The following is a 13,818-nucleotide window of genomic DNA, read 5'->3' as shown; positions in this document are numbered from 1 at the left end:
TTTTCCACTGCAGAAAGAACTGTCTCAGATTAGGTTTGCTAAGATTATGGGTGTAAATATAAGTCATTAATAGTCAGTTTAAACTTTATTTATAGAGTAAAAATACTAAGTTGTCACCCTTAAAGTGGTCAGGCAATAGTAGCACAAATTTCAAGGGAATAACCAACCACTTCTTTTGCATATTGTAAGAATGTGTATTTGGGTTTATGGTCCTTTCTACAATGTGGAATTCATACCTGGTACGATTAATGAGGTCAAGAACCTATGGCTGAATAACAAATTTCCAATATTTAATATAAGAAGTTTATTATGTTCTTTGGACTAAGTAAGGTATGAATAGCTTCTGAGATTCTTATTTGGCTTGCTATTTCCACTTAAAGAGTAAAGCAAAGCTATAGAATAAAAGGTCTTTGAAAGGGGTGTGACACATAACATAGTACTTTGTTTTTAAAAAGTTAAAGGTAGATATATATAGATAGATATCAGAGATTAATAAACCATGGTATTTATAAATTCACAGTATTATATAGCCATAAAGAATCCCAGATCTGAAGTGTATTTGACTATGTTAGAGACAGACATATACAATATTATTTAAATAAAACAAAGCAAGATTTCTATAGTAAGCATACTATAAAAGTCACATTTCATGCATATATAAGTACACATACTCAAATATGTATATATATATATTATATATGTTTATATTCTATGTGTACATGTTTGTCTGTTTGTATATATACATACATACACATACATATATGCATATATATATAACCAGAATATTATCACTAAAATTTCTGAATAATGATAAAATCTCTTACTTGTGTTTTCTGTGTATTATAACATTTTCTGAATAGCCATTTTTAAAACAATGAAGAATATCATGTGTAGTTCTTCAGATAAAATGCAAATCCATACAAATCCATAGTTTGAAACTTTCCCCAGGATTAATTAATTATGAATTAAATACAAAAGCATCAAAGGTTCACAGAGCAAAGAACAGTGTATATTTTATTCACAGATATCTATGCCAGAAAGTAATTGGAAGTTCACAGAAACTTCTCTACTTGGTTGAGTCTATCTTTCCTGTCTTTCATTTAAAGTCTTTTCTTATTTAACCTACAGTATAAAAGACTGGCACTTACTCCATGCCATAGTTCTGAATGCCTGTAAGTGGGGAATTATAAGACAAAGTGGATAGTTGACTCTCCAGTGTTGACTCAAGTCCTCACCATGTACTCCAGTGTTCTGAAACTATGAGTTCTCCTACAGAAACTCCATTATCCTTTTGCTTCCATGAAAAAACAAAATAAAAAAATGGAAGTCCCTTGGATGTGAGTGGCTCTAGACTCTGTGTCAAAAGGAACAAGAAGCCTTGGAGAATGATAAGATAAAATCATCTGTGTTTTTCATACATTGATGATGTCTAAATGAACCACCACTATTATCGTTTCCTTATAGTAAGAAATCACTGCCAATGCAATAAATTCAAAACCTCACTTTATGTCTTCGTGCTTTGTTAATACCACCAAGTCTGTTTTAAGTTGGAACACTGACATACTTCATTACACAGGGCTGTTACTGTCACCTCTTAATATTCTTTTTTTTTTTTAATTTTGCAAAGAAGGAAGTCATACCCTTTTGGTCTGAACAGTGCTCCTTTTCATAGAAGACAAAATTCTAGCAACCCCCAAAGCCTGTTTTTGGAGAAAAGACTTGCAGAAGGGAAATACGTTTAGGTACGATAGACAGCACACTTATCACTACCTTAAGAATAGAAGGTATCCAATGGCAGGAGACTGGAAATATGACCTCACAAATTATAGGAAAAATATCAGTTAAAGTAACTGATATGTTACTTTAATTTATTTGTTGAATGACCAACTTATCAATTTAATTGTATATATATATACAAAAATTTATTTGTATATATACATATATATGTATGTATATATGTATATATATACATATATATATGTATATATATACATACATACATATATATATATGTGTGTGTGTGTGTGTGGTATTTTTTATGTGTGTGTACACGTGTTTGAGGGTTCGGGTGCATGCACATTTGTATAGAGGACCTAAGTAGATGTCAGGTGCCTTCCGCATTCATTCTCCACTTTGTATATTTAGGCAGTCTCTGGCTACACTATCTAGAACAAACTAGCTTTTTTTCCCAAATCCCCAGACTCTGCTTCTTGAGTGGCATAATTACAGATGGCTACACATGTGACAGGTACTGGGGATCTGGATTTTGGTCCTCATGCTGTCTGGACAAGTGCTTGATCCACTAAGATATCTTCCTCAATCTCTGCTCTTTCACCCTTTGAAATAGAAACTTCACAAAAAAAAAAAAATTCAGAACATCCTTTAGATAAATTTCCACAAACTGAAAATGGCTTTGTAACCACATGCTTCAAATTGGAGATTTAATTTTTTTGTCTAGAATGTACTAGTATCATCATAGCCAGTTAAAACCCATGTGGCATTGAAATTAAGACCAGAAAGAAAGTGGAAAACATGCTCATAAATATACCATACAGGTAACCCAAAGCAAAAGATAAGACACAAATCCTCACTCACCTTTGAACTCAGCCTTCTCATCGTCCCATTAGCATGGTGACACTATCCAGAATGGCTCTCCTGTTGGGTCAGGATATTAAAGCTTATATTTAGAATCAAGAAACTATATTGCTGTATGAGGTAAAATTGTATAATTTTCTAATTTCTGTATATAATACATACCTCTGGTTGTACCTTGAACTAGAAAAGAAATATTTACATAATTACTTCTTTTAGACTGATGATTCTCATATTTGAATACAGATAAGAATTCCCTGGGCAAATTATTTAAATCAATTGTTTCCAGGGTTACTCCCTGGTATTCTGAATTACAGGTCCGAAATGATCAGACAAAAATGTGAGCAAATTAAATATCCATTTATTACATAAATGGAATGAGAATAGGCAAAACTTGAGGCTCTCTTACTACCTAGCTAAAGATGAAAACCACCTCCAAAATGTAAATGTTAAATTGTAGGGAGTGGAGTAAGCCTGGCATGAACTTAGTCCTAAGTGACTGGATGTGTATCCCAAGTCCCCTAAGGACTCTGACCCATGGGAAAATGGATAGCTTTCCCTCTTGTTCTGAGTATGTATTTTAATAATGTGTGCAAAAAATATTTACCATATCTTTTTCTGCCTGGATATTTATGGCCCTAAAATTGCTCGCTGACAGAGGCTACTCATACAAGAATTAGCTAAACCTATCTTCTTGATACAGTTGTACATAAATACCAAAGACCCTTTCTTCTTGTTTATCTTATTTGCAATACCCTTGCCTACTTGTTCAGTTGTATGCAATAACCCTGCTGCTCTGTTCAACTCTAGACAGTAAACAAACCAAGCTCCCAGAGCACCATGTTTCCCCCAGCTGAAAGCCTTGACACATAACGCCAACTTTTCTGTGTATTTATCTGTTTGTCAGTTTTTCTTCATTCCTTTGCCAAGTCTGTCAGATCCAACTGCTTGTAGCTGTGCGGCATGTAACATTAAACATGTGACACACCAGAGAATGGATAACTAACGGATAAAAATTCCCTCACTGTTTCTCAGTGTCTCATCTATCTCCTTTTACAGGAAGATTACAGTAAACAAATAGAAAAAATCATTGTTCTCCTTATATTCATTTGGTGGTATTTTTGGCTATAGTCTATCCCTATTTCTTTGCCTTTTTCCATGTGTTGGGGACTGAATCCTGGGCACTCACTGATGTTTGGGAAGTACTCTAACTGAGCCATAGCCCCAGCTCTATAGCCTATTTTATGAGGCAAACACACCCTCCATAGAGCTGGAAATGTATTGGGCCACCCAATTGACCCCTGGCATAAAGTATGCACAGAAGGCATAAAAGGTTAGACTACAATGATAAAATCATGATAATAAAAGCTACTGTCTTTGGCATATTCTGAGTTAGCAGAGACTGTTCCATGGGAGTGGTACAGGGGTAAGAATACCAGTGCTCCAATAAAAATGTATTTCATCTTCATTGTTGTCTTATTTTTACTTAATCAAATTAGTGGTTGTTTTTTAACACCAAGAATTTTGGAGAGCAGAGAACATTTATCAATCACCAAAACTTAGCAGCATGATGGATAGTAGCTAAATGGGGAATAAAAACAAATGTTTGGATAAAGGATCAAAAACGTCTGAAAGAGTGAAGAGAGAGACAGACAGAGACAGAGAGAGGATAGTATGTGTAAGGAATGACACCATCTTCTCCCTCATTTCCAGATGAAATGCTTTTATACATTACCAGTCTTCAGTGACATATCCCTGCCCCTGAGAAAAATCAGCAAAACTGAGACATTTGGGTTTTTTCTTTTTATCATTAAAAAAAAAAAATACTTTCTACATATGTATGTTTATGGTTTTAAAGAAATCTGTTTTATTTCTTCTTTAGAAATTCACCAAAGAGTTGGTGTGAAAGAGCTGGGAATAGAATGCTTTTTGAAGTGTAATGTATGTTCTATTTGAAAGAACTGCTTCTGGTGTCTAAGAATAATTAACAACATGCTTTAATTTATGAACGTCTGTGCTCAAAGGTCCTCATCTGTGGGAGGGGTAGCAGAAGAAAGACAGACTGGGAGACTAATGGAAAACTTTCATGTCCTTGTGCTCAGCTCTGGTGTAGCATTCCAGAGTGGTTCCGAAGAGCCTGAGGAAGCACTGTGAAGCTCTGCTTTACATACATGCATTATAAGTTGGTAACCTCCATATTTTAAGTCCTAGACAAGCCTTTCTCCCCTCCAGTGAGTATGATTTAAGAATAACAATGTGACATGAACACTGAGATGAGAGGATATGTGAATAAAGAACCAGGACTGTGGTGAATAATTAAAAGGAAGAGGAGGAGGGGACTAGACACTGACTCGTGGGGGAGCACACGTATTCATCTCTTTGTCTTCACCATGCACTGCACCTCTCAACTGGGAAAGCAGATGTCTTGAGTCTCAAAGGAAATAAAGGTGGCAATTAAATGCTGACAAGAAAAATAACAAAAATAAAAAGAAAGTAGAGAACAAGAGAAGGTAAGACCGCCCCCATTCCTAACTTTAGGCAGCTATCCTGACAATATCCAAATTTGTCAATATAAAAAAGATCAGCAGAGTCTATCTTAAAGACCTGGCCAGAGAGAAGTTTGGGATCATTCAAATAGTGGGGTCTGGTTCTTTCTCAGGGCACACTCACATATTCTAGCTTCACCTATCTACCCAGCCCTATGGACAGCTGCTGCTCGTCCATGACCTTGCATGTCCTACTACCACGGTCCCATAGGCCACTCCTGCACACCAGATTACCTCCAGCCTGATGACCACAGCCACTCTCTCTACCTCCATTGAGTTCCCATGGACTGCAACTGTCCTTGGATACATGCTGCCTAGTCCTCTATCCAATATCCAGACTTCCATTCTTTCTCATGTCTTGTATTAAGAGCCACATCATAGCCAAGTGGTAAGCTCCTTGTTCTTTTAGTCTCCAGTCACAAAAAGAGCTGAGCACTTGTTTTTTAAGAGCCTTGGATAACGTGTAGTAGTGTACAGCTCATCAATGAGAAATGACCTCAACAATAAAATCAAATAGGATCAAAGGTATGATGAATTGAGATATAGCAGGGAGGTGGAAGCGACTCTTTATGGAGATCTTAAAAATAATAAAGGCTTTGAAATGTGGAAAGCTCTCCAGTGATCCTTTTGAGAAGGCCTGGAGTAACAAAGACTCGGGTGAAGTGGTAGAAGATGAGTGGAGCGAAGGTTTCTGTTTTGCAAGAAATTGAGAAGAAAGTTGGGGAGTCTTACTGCTGCCTATTGTCTGCCTTTCAATCATATTCTTCTTGTCTCTTAGCAGAGAGCAGCATTTTGCACATTTGTCTCTGTCTGTCTCTAGTTTCCAATGAAGAGAAGACAATGCAGCTGCCTAGGGGATGGTACCACTCTGATTTCTGTTTCCCACAGTGTCTAAGCCTATAATTCTGTCCTCAGTCACTGCATAATTATCTTCATTATGCTCTATCCTCACACTATTCACATTTCATAAATGAGGAAACTGAGGTTCAGAAAGATTAAGTGACTCACCTTCTTAAGAAGTCCTCTTAAGCTATTAATGTGATTAAATCCCTGTTCCTACAATAGGCCACTAGAAAAAGCTCATGCATCAGATTAGTCGTGCAGACATATGAAGGGGAAAATAATTGTAAGAAAGGGTAACTCTGTATGACAGTCCAAGATGTTGTCTGTTCCCAGAAACATAAAGTTCTCTCTCTTGCAGTGGTTGAAGTTAGTGACGTCAACACCCACTTTTGGGTGATTTCTACCACACTCTCTTCCACTCTCTTTTCACCTAAAATAATTAGCTTTCTGTCTTAGCTATAATGAACTGATAGACTCTGAATGTGAGGTCACCAGGAAGAAGGGCTAATTAGAAAGTAGAAAAATGAGAGCTGAGCTTTTAAAGTTTTCAAATTTGACCATAAAGCAATGAACAATGCACATGGTGTTCAAATTTCTAGCTGGTCTCCTACTGTAGAACAAGACTCTGATCTGTGGGGCAAGTCATGTAGTAGGCTAATAACTAGTCATGGTGGAATATTTGGCATCAAATGCATAGGTATAAATAATGCTGAGCACCAGGTCTATTTAGTCATTAAAAAGTAGGATCGCAGAAAATAAAAGGAAAACCTTGATATCAAAAGCAGGACTGAAATGTAAAGTTATGAGGACCCATACATACCAATATGCATCAATAATTATAGCAAAAACATATAAAATCTAAAGGCAGTCACAATGTAATTTAATAAATCAAAATACACTAATATAATTGAGTAAAAATCAAGGCCCAGGAAGTCTTTGAAGCATTATGAAGATAAATTACAATTGAATTGTTTTGTTAAATTCCAAAGGCAATATTATAGTCCCCTGTTATAAGAGACAGCAGGCTGAGGCTTTGTAAACTTGGTTTGAGTGTAAATTTTAATAAAATGGAAATTGTCCTCAGAAGAAGTCTATTTGTCAGTACAATGAAGAGCTTCACAGAATACCTGGTCTATGATCAGCCTAAACAAATGCTCATTCCTAGGTGCCCAAAACAAATAAGTGCTCATAAAAGGGAAATAGGATGCGAGATGCTGAAGACCATTCCTCAAGTTTGCATAATCATTCATCAGTTTGAGCCCATCTCTGATTGCAAATACTGATCCCCAAAACACTGGACTACAGAGCCACAGCCAATCTTACATGTCACACAGGGACAGAGTAGTCATGAGGCTTAGGTAATGGAAAGCAATAGCTTTAGCATGAGTACATAAGGCCTAGAATATCACCCAGAAACAGCGAGTTTAGCTTTGAGCATTAATACATCCAGGTCCTATTTGTGTTTCAAAAAGTTCCTATCATTAGTATGCTAACAGTGAGCCTAGGCTCTGGACCTGGTATGGAAGACCTACTAGGAAGAGTCTGGTAATATTTAGAGCAGAAGTTATACAGACCACTGACAACAATGTACATAGGATGGGGACTCAGGATTTCACTTTCTAGATAAGAATCAAAGATTTTTTAAAAGATCATGGGATAAATGTATATGTTTAAATCAAATGGTTGAGTCAGGTATAGTGACACAGGCACTTGGGAGCCAGAGGCAGAATGTGACAAGAGTCTGCATGAAAGAATTTTAAAATGAATAAGTTAATTAATTAATTAATATAAATAAATAAATCTAAAAAAAGTCACTCTTAAAATCAGCCTTCATTCTTGCATTGATTGATTCACATTGATAGGGCTGTTAAGTGAACAATTTCTGACCTTGGCTCCACATTTTCCTATAAAGTTTTATACTTACCTTTGCAAACAGGAACAATCTCATTTGACCTCTGTTTATAGCATCTTCATCATAGCATCTTGCTAGAACTGCCAGAGACATCCCTGTCATTAGCTGTGGGAGTCAAGCTGTTAAGGAGTGAGAGGCATTTCTTCCACTTTGTCTGGGGTGCGGTGGAGGATGAGTGGAAGTGAAGAACCACCTACTACAAATAAGGCATTTAAATATGCACCCCCACCAAAAATAGAGGAAAGTTTTCCCCCTACATGGTGGCCATCAGCTCTCTCTACAACACGTGGAAGACAGCAAACAGAGGCAAGATCATCCTGATGCTCTTCTGGCACAGTCTACCAGACAGAATCTCAACTCTCAAGACCTGTTCTTCCCCATTCTCTCTGGATGTGAAGAGACAAATTATTTAAAATTTGGGATGCTGAAAATACATACAACTCCTATCATACTTAAAAGAATTTTCTCAAACCATATTGTAAAACAGAAGCAAATAGGAAGAAAATGAATGTTCAATAAGTTTAAGTTTAATATTTTTAAATTAAAAATGTATAGACTATTCTGGTGTTTGTACCTCTCCCTCCCCTGCCAGTGATACTGTGCAAAATCTGAGATGAAAGAAAAAAATAACCACTTCATTAAAAAAAAGAGCATAACTTTCATCTCTTTACTTGGAATTTAGACTCAAAATAACTTAAATAAACACTAAAGCATTCAATATTATATTCTTATATCAAATCAGATTGAAGTTAATTGCTCCATACAAAGAGGTTTAAAAAAACCCTTCTTGACAGACCATCATGATATCAGGTGAACATGTTGTGAGAAATGATATTTAAAATTAACCAAGCTTTTCCATTCCACTGATACCAATTTGAACATTTCACAATGGGTCTTTTTGGCAGTCTAATTATTATTCTGATTCTTTCAATGCTTTTTGTATAGCATTATCTTCTAATGATTTCGAAGGTATTTCATTTGGAATTGTATCACTTCATTAATCGTGATTACTTATAATTAATCAAAAATGTCATTTCCTCACATCCAAGTTCTCAGAAATGTTTTCTGTATGTATCTTACAAATTCTTAACTAAACCTGTATTGGTTTTATTTTCCAGAAGATCTGGAACGTGAGTAACTTCCTCATCCAAAAAATAAAATAGTACCACCAGTCATAGAGTCTTGATATCTGAAATCAGACAATTAAAATTCAAGCCTGGTCTTACCCATTCTCCCTGGATGTAAAGGGACAAGTTATTTAAAACTTGGGAACCTAGTGAACAACTCATAGAGTATTGAAAAGGATTTAATCAAATCATATGTGTAGAATAGAAGTAATTAGGAAGAAAGTAAATATTCAGTACGTTTTGGTTTAATTACTTTTAATAGAAAAATTCAGTGAATCATTGTGTACATTTGGAAACAGGCAACTTAGAGTTTTGATTTTTTTTCTTGGGCCAGGAGTTCATCTAGAAGCCTTATAGGAGCTGACAAAAATAGCACAGTTATAAATGAAAGGGCTACAGGATGCAGAACATAAAAACAGAAACTCTACTGACAAGGTTGTTGCAGATATCAAAATAACAAATGATTGAGTTTAGATCAAGGGTACTTATTTATATCTCATATATACTCTGACTTAATTGGGGATAAGTTTGTATGTGGAATCTAAGCATGCTTTCATGTTGTTAAATATTGTTCTTACAAAATTTGCAGTATTGTATGCAATCAGAATCTAAGAATGTGAGCTTGTAGGAAACCACCCTTGTGGGTATGGACAAAATGCCCACTTTAACAGAAACTCAGGTGATCCCTGATAGCAAGGTGTCTATCAGAGGGAGGAAAATGGTGCTTATGTCTTTTGTTGCTCTCAGTCCTATGAGGTAGCAGAGAAATCACAAAGACATGGGGTGAGAGAGGACTCTGTAGAGCAGGAATGCCATAGACAACTGAAAACTGAGTAGAATCTGGTCTGAGGAGATGAGGCAAGGTGTTACAGGCAAACACAGATGGGAAGGACAGAAAGTCAGAGAAGACCTGTCTATCTGTAGGATAGAGAGAGGGCAAGGTGTCTAAACCACTGTGCTGAGAGAAGGAAACCGTCAAGGTGGGAGTGGTACAGAGGTGTTATGACAAGAAGCATCTATAATGCTAAACAGTTGTGACATGAATCAATGTGGAATTTTAGTAATACCAACAGGATTTCCGTGTAAAAAAGTAGAATGTACAATGATGAATCTGTGGATAAGGCACATATCTAAGAAGAAATCCCAATAACAATCAAACATAATCCCTAGGTTGTAGATATGTTATGTATCTATCCTTTCTAACCAACAGCATAGCCCTTAAGAACTAGATCCATTTCAAGAAATGTCATACCCAGTGAGGAGTTTTTTTCCTCACCATAATTTTTCATCTCATAATTATTTTCCCATTTTAGATAGTATCCAAATGAGCATTCTTAACTTACAGGCATCAATACGTTAATCTGCTTTCAACAGAAACTTTGAAAGGGGATTTTTTTTTACCAGTACAAATATCTCAATGTTTCTAGTACATGGTACTAATCAAAAGATTATCCTTTTGTGCTTTAACCATCAAATACATGGGAGTGCCTGTTTCTAGACACCCTTGGTACAATTAGAGTCTCCATGTATTTTATAATTGCTGTATGAATAATTAATTTATAGTTATTGTGCAGAATAACTGGGGGGATGGGTTTGTATGTCATCTGAGTCTCCCAGCTAACAAACTTGAAATCATGTCCTGTGCCCAAAGCAAAGTGATTTATCATTTTCCTTGTTATTTTAAATTTATAATGACAATGTTTAGACTCTCCATGGCTCTTTACCTAACAGACAAATTTGGTTAAAATTTGTGACTTAATTGATCTTATTGTCATTTCTTCAAAAATGATTAGTAGGTCTATAGTTGAGGTTAAAGTAAATTTAGTGTTTATTTTCCTCTGGGCAATGTAACAACACTGACCTGTACAATTAATTTGTAAAGAAGAACATAAATATCTTCTTAAAAAATATTGTCTATTTAAGATTTGCATTTTCATAGAAAATTATGATCTCTATTTATATTTTTGTTTCCACATTTACTACTCATTTTTACAGTTTCTGGTTTATCTGGATTATGAAGCTGATGTATCAGTTACAACATTTCATTTCATTACTAGGAAAACGAAATATTTGACCTATTTTTAAGTATTGTGGTGAATCAAATTTGGTTAAAAATTTTGGTTGACTTTGCTTTTATTGCCCTCATGTTGCAAAAATATGTGTAGTACAGTGATTGTCAGCTAAATTGAATAGACACAATGAATTATGATTTGATCTTGGGATAGGCCAGTGACAACTGACAGCAAGTAGCTTCGAAATTTGCCACACTTTTGTTTTCTTATATAAAAAATAATGCTGATTACAGTATCTAACTCAGAAAATTTACAAATGTGTTTGAAGACTCTGCCTTGTCATGACATGGGTCCCCATGCTTGGAATATGTGGCATGTGAGCCAGACCAGATCCTGCCCTCAGATAGCTTCAGTTCCAGAAAAACCTTGAAAACGGGCAAATAAACAGATAGAGGAGTCATGCAATATCAAGGAGTGAGTGAATACAGGGGAGAAAGATAAATCATAATGAGAATATATAAAAGCATCAGGACAAAAATTTTAAATAAATTATTACATAGTATAGCATAATATATCTAAAGAGCACGGGCAAAGTCCTGGTATATAATCCATGATTAACAAATGTAACTGTTAATTACAATTTAATTTTACTCTTAGCTCTTGGGTTAATTTACTGAGAATTCTCTATGTTAATGCCAAATAAATGATAAGATTATATTCACAATAATTTTTAATTAAATTTTATTGGATATTTTATTTAAATTTTAGATGTTATCCCATTTCCCTCCCACCCAGGAACCCTCTATACCATCCCCCCTCCTCCTGCTTCTATGAGGATGTGCTCCCACCCATCCACCCACTCCCACCTCCCCCTCGAATTACTCCACACTGGGGCATCCAGCCTTCACTGGACCAAGGACTTCCTCTCCCACCCATGCTTGACAAAGCCATCCTCTCCTACATATACAGCTGGAGCCATAGGTCCCTCCCTATGTGCTCCCAGGCTGGTGGTTTAGACTCTGGGAGCTCTGGTTGGTTGGTATTGTTTCTCTCTCCATGAGGCTGCAACCCCTTCAGCTCCTTCAGTCTTCTTTCTAACTCCTTCATTGGGAACCTCATGATCAGTTCAATGGTTAGCTGTGGCACCATTGTGAACCTCATGATCAGTTCAGTGGTTAGCTGTGAGCAACTGCCTCTGTATTTGTCAGGTTCTGACAGACCTCTAAGGAGACAGCTATATCAGGCTCCTATCAGCATGCACTTCCTGGCATCCACATCAGCAACTGCCTTTGGTGACTGCACATAGGATGGAAACCCAGGTGGAATGGTCTCCAGACAGCCTCTCCTTCAGGTTCTGTCCCACACTTTGTCTCCATATTTGCTCCTGTGAGTATTTTGTTACTCCTTCTAAGAAGGACCAAAGAACTCACATTTTGAACTTCCTGAGCTTCATGTTGGTCTGTGAGCTTCATGTGGTCCCTGAGTATTGTGAAATTTTGGGCCAATATCCACTTATCAGTGAGTGTATACTAAGTGTGTTCTTTTGTGATTGGGTTACCTTACTCAGGATGATATTTTCTAGTTCCATCCATTTGCCTAAGAGTTTCATGAATTCATTGTTTTTCATAGCTGAGTAATACTCCATTGTGTAAATGTACCACCTTTTCTGTATCCGTTCCTCTGTTGAAGGACATCTGGGTTCTTTCCAGCTTCTGGCTATTATAAATAAGGCTGCTATGAACATAATGGAATATGTGTCCTTGTTATATGTTTTAAATGAGTTTTTTTCTTTTAAATAGGAAGCATGGACAACAACCATTTTCATATGAACATTTTGAATGTTTATATGTCCTAATGCAAATATTGATTTAAAATAGAATAGAATTTATGGAGTTCACATTTCCTCGTGATTATCTAATTAGCTAATCATTAGTATTAATCACTTATGTGTTAAATTGCTAATTTTGTGGGTAAACTAAGTTAACTATACTACCTGTATTATTATTCTTTGTTTTTATTTGCCTCACAGGATAATTCTTTATTCACTCATGACTTTTTGATTTATACATCTTGGTGCAACAATATTTAGGGCATAAATCATCTCATTTATATCACAAATCATTCCATTTATCAGAATAAAATGACACTTGGTTCACCTTATGTTTTTCTTCTGCAGCTTCAGGAGCAGTCAGGTGGCATGTGAGAATCTGCACTGTGGAGCCCGTCCCCAGCCACCAGTGACAACTGAACACTTTACTTTTTATAAACATCAATCTTCTCTTTGTTTCCAAGTTTACCTGATGTGAATTTCTATTTCATCTTTTTGCTGTCATTGTCTTTTCAGTGCATGTCTTTTAAGCTATAATTTGATTCTTTTCCATAATTGAGAGGCTTCCAGAAGGGTCCTTTGTTCTATACTCATTGTGTTTTTGTATGTGTGTTTTTTCTATTTATGCGTTGGGATGGATTTGATTTGGCTTTAAGTATTATATATATATATATATATATATATATATATATATATATATGCATATAAGTACATATACATATATGTATACATATACAAACATACACACACATTTTATACACACACACACACACACACACACACACATTGGCTTTTTGCTCACCTTTCAGAAGATAGCAGACACTTAGGATAAAGGAGAGCGATTATTCATGCTGAATTTAACCTGAAATTTTCCTTCCTGAAATCTAGATTCTGTAGTATCAGAGAGTACTGTGAAAGCTACCAAGAGAGTGAGGCAATCAACATGAACATCGTGGAG

This window comes from Arvicanthis niloticus, chromosome 12, assembly GCF_011762505.2.
Source record: "Arvicanthis niloticus isolate mArvNil1 chromosome 12, mArvNil1.pat.X, whole genome shotgun sequence".
Lineage (NCBI taxonomy): Eukaryota > Metazoa > Chordata > Mammalia > Rodentia > Muridae > Arvicanthis > Arvicanthis niloticus.
Note: the sequence above shows the minus strand (reverse complement) of the source record.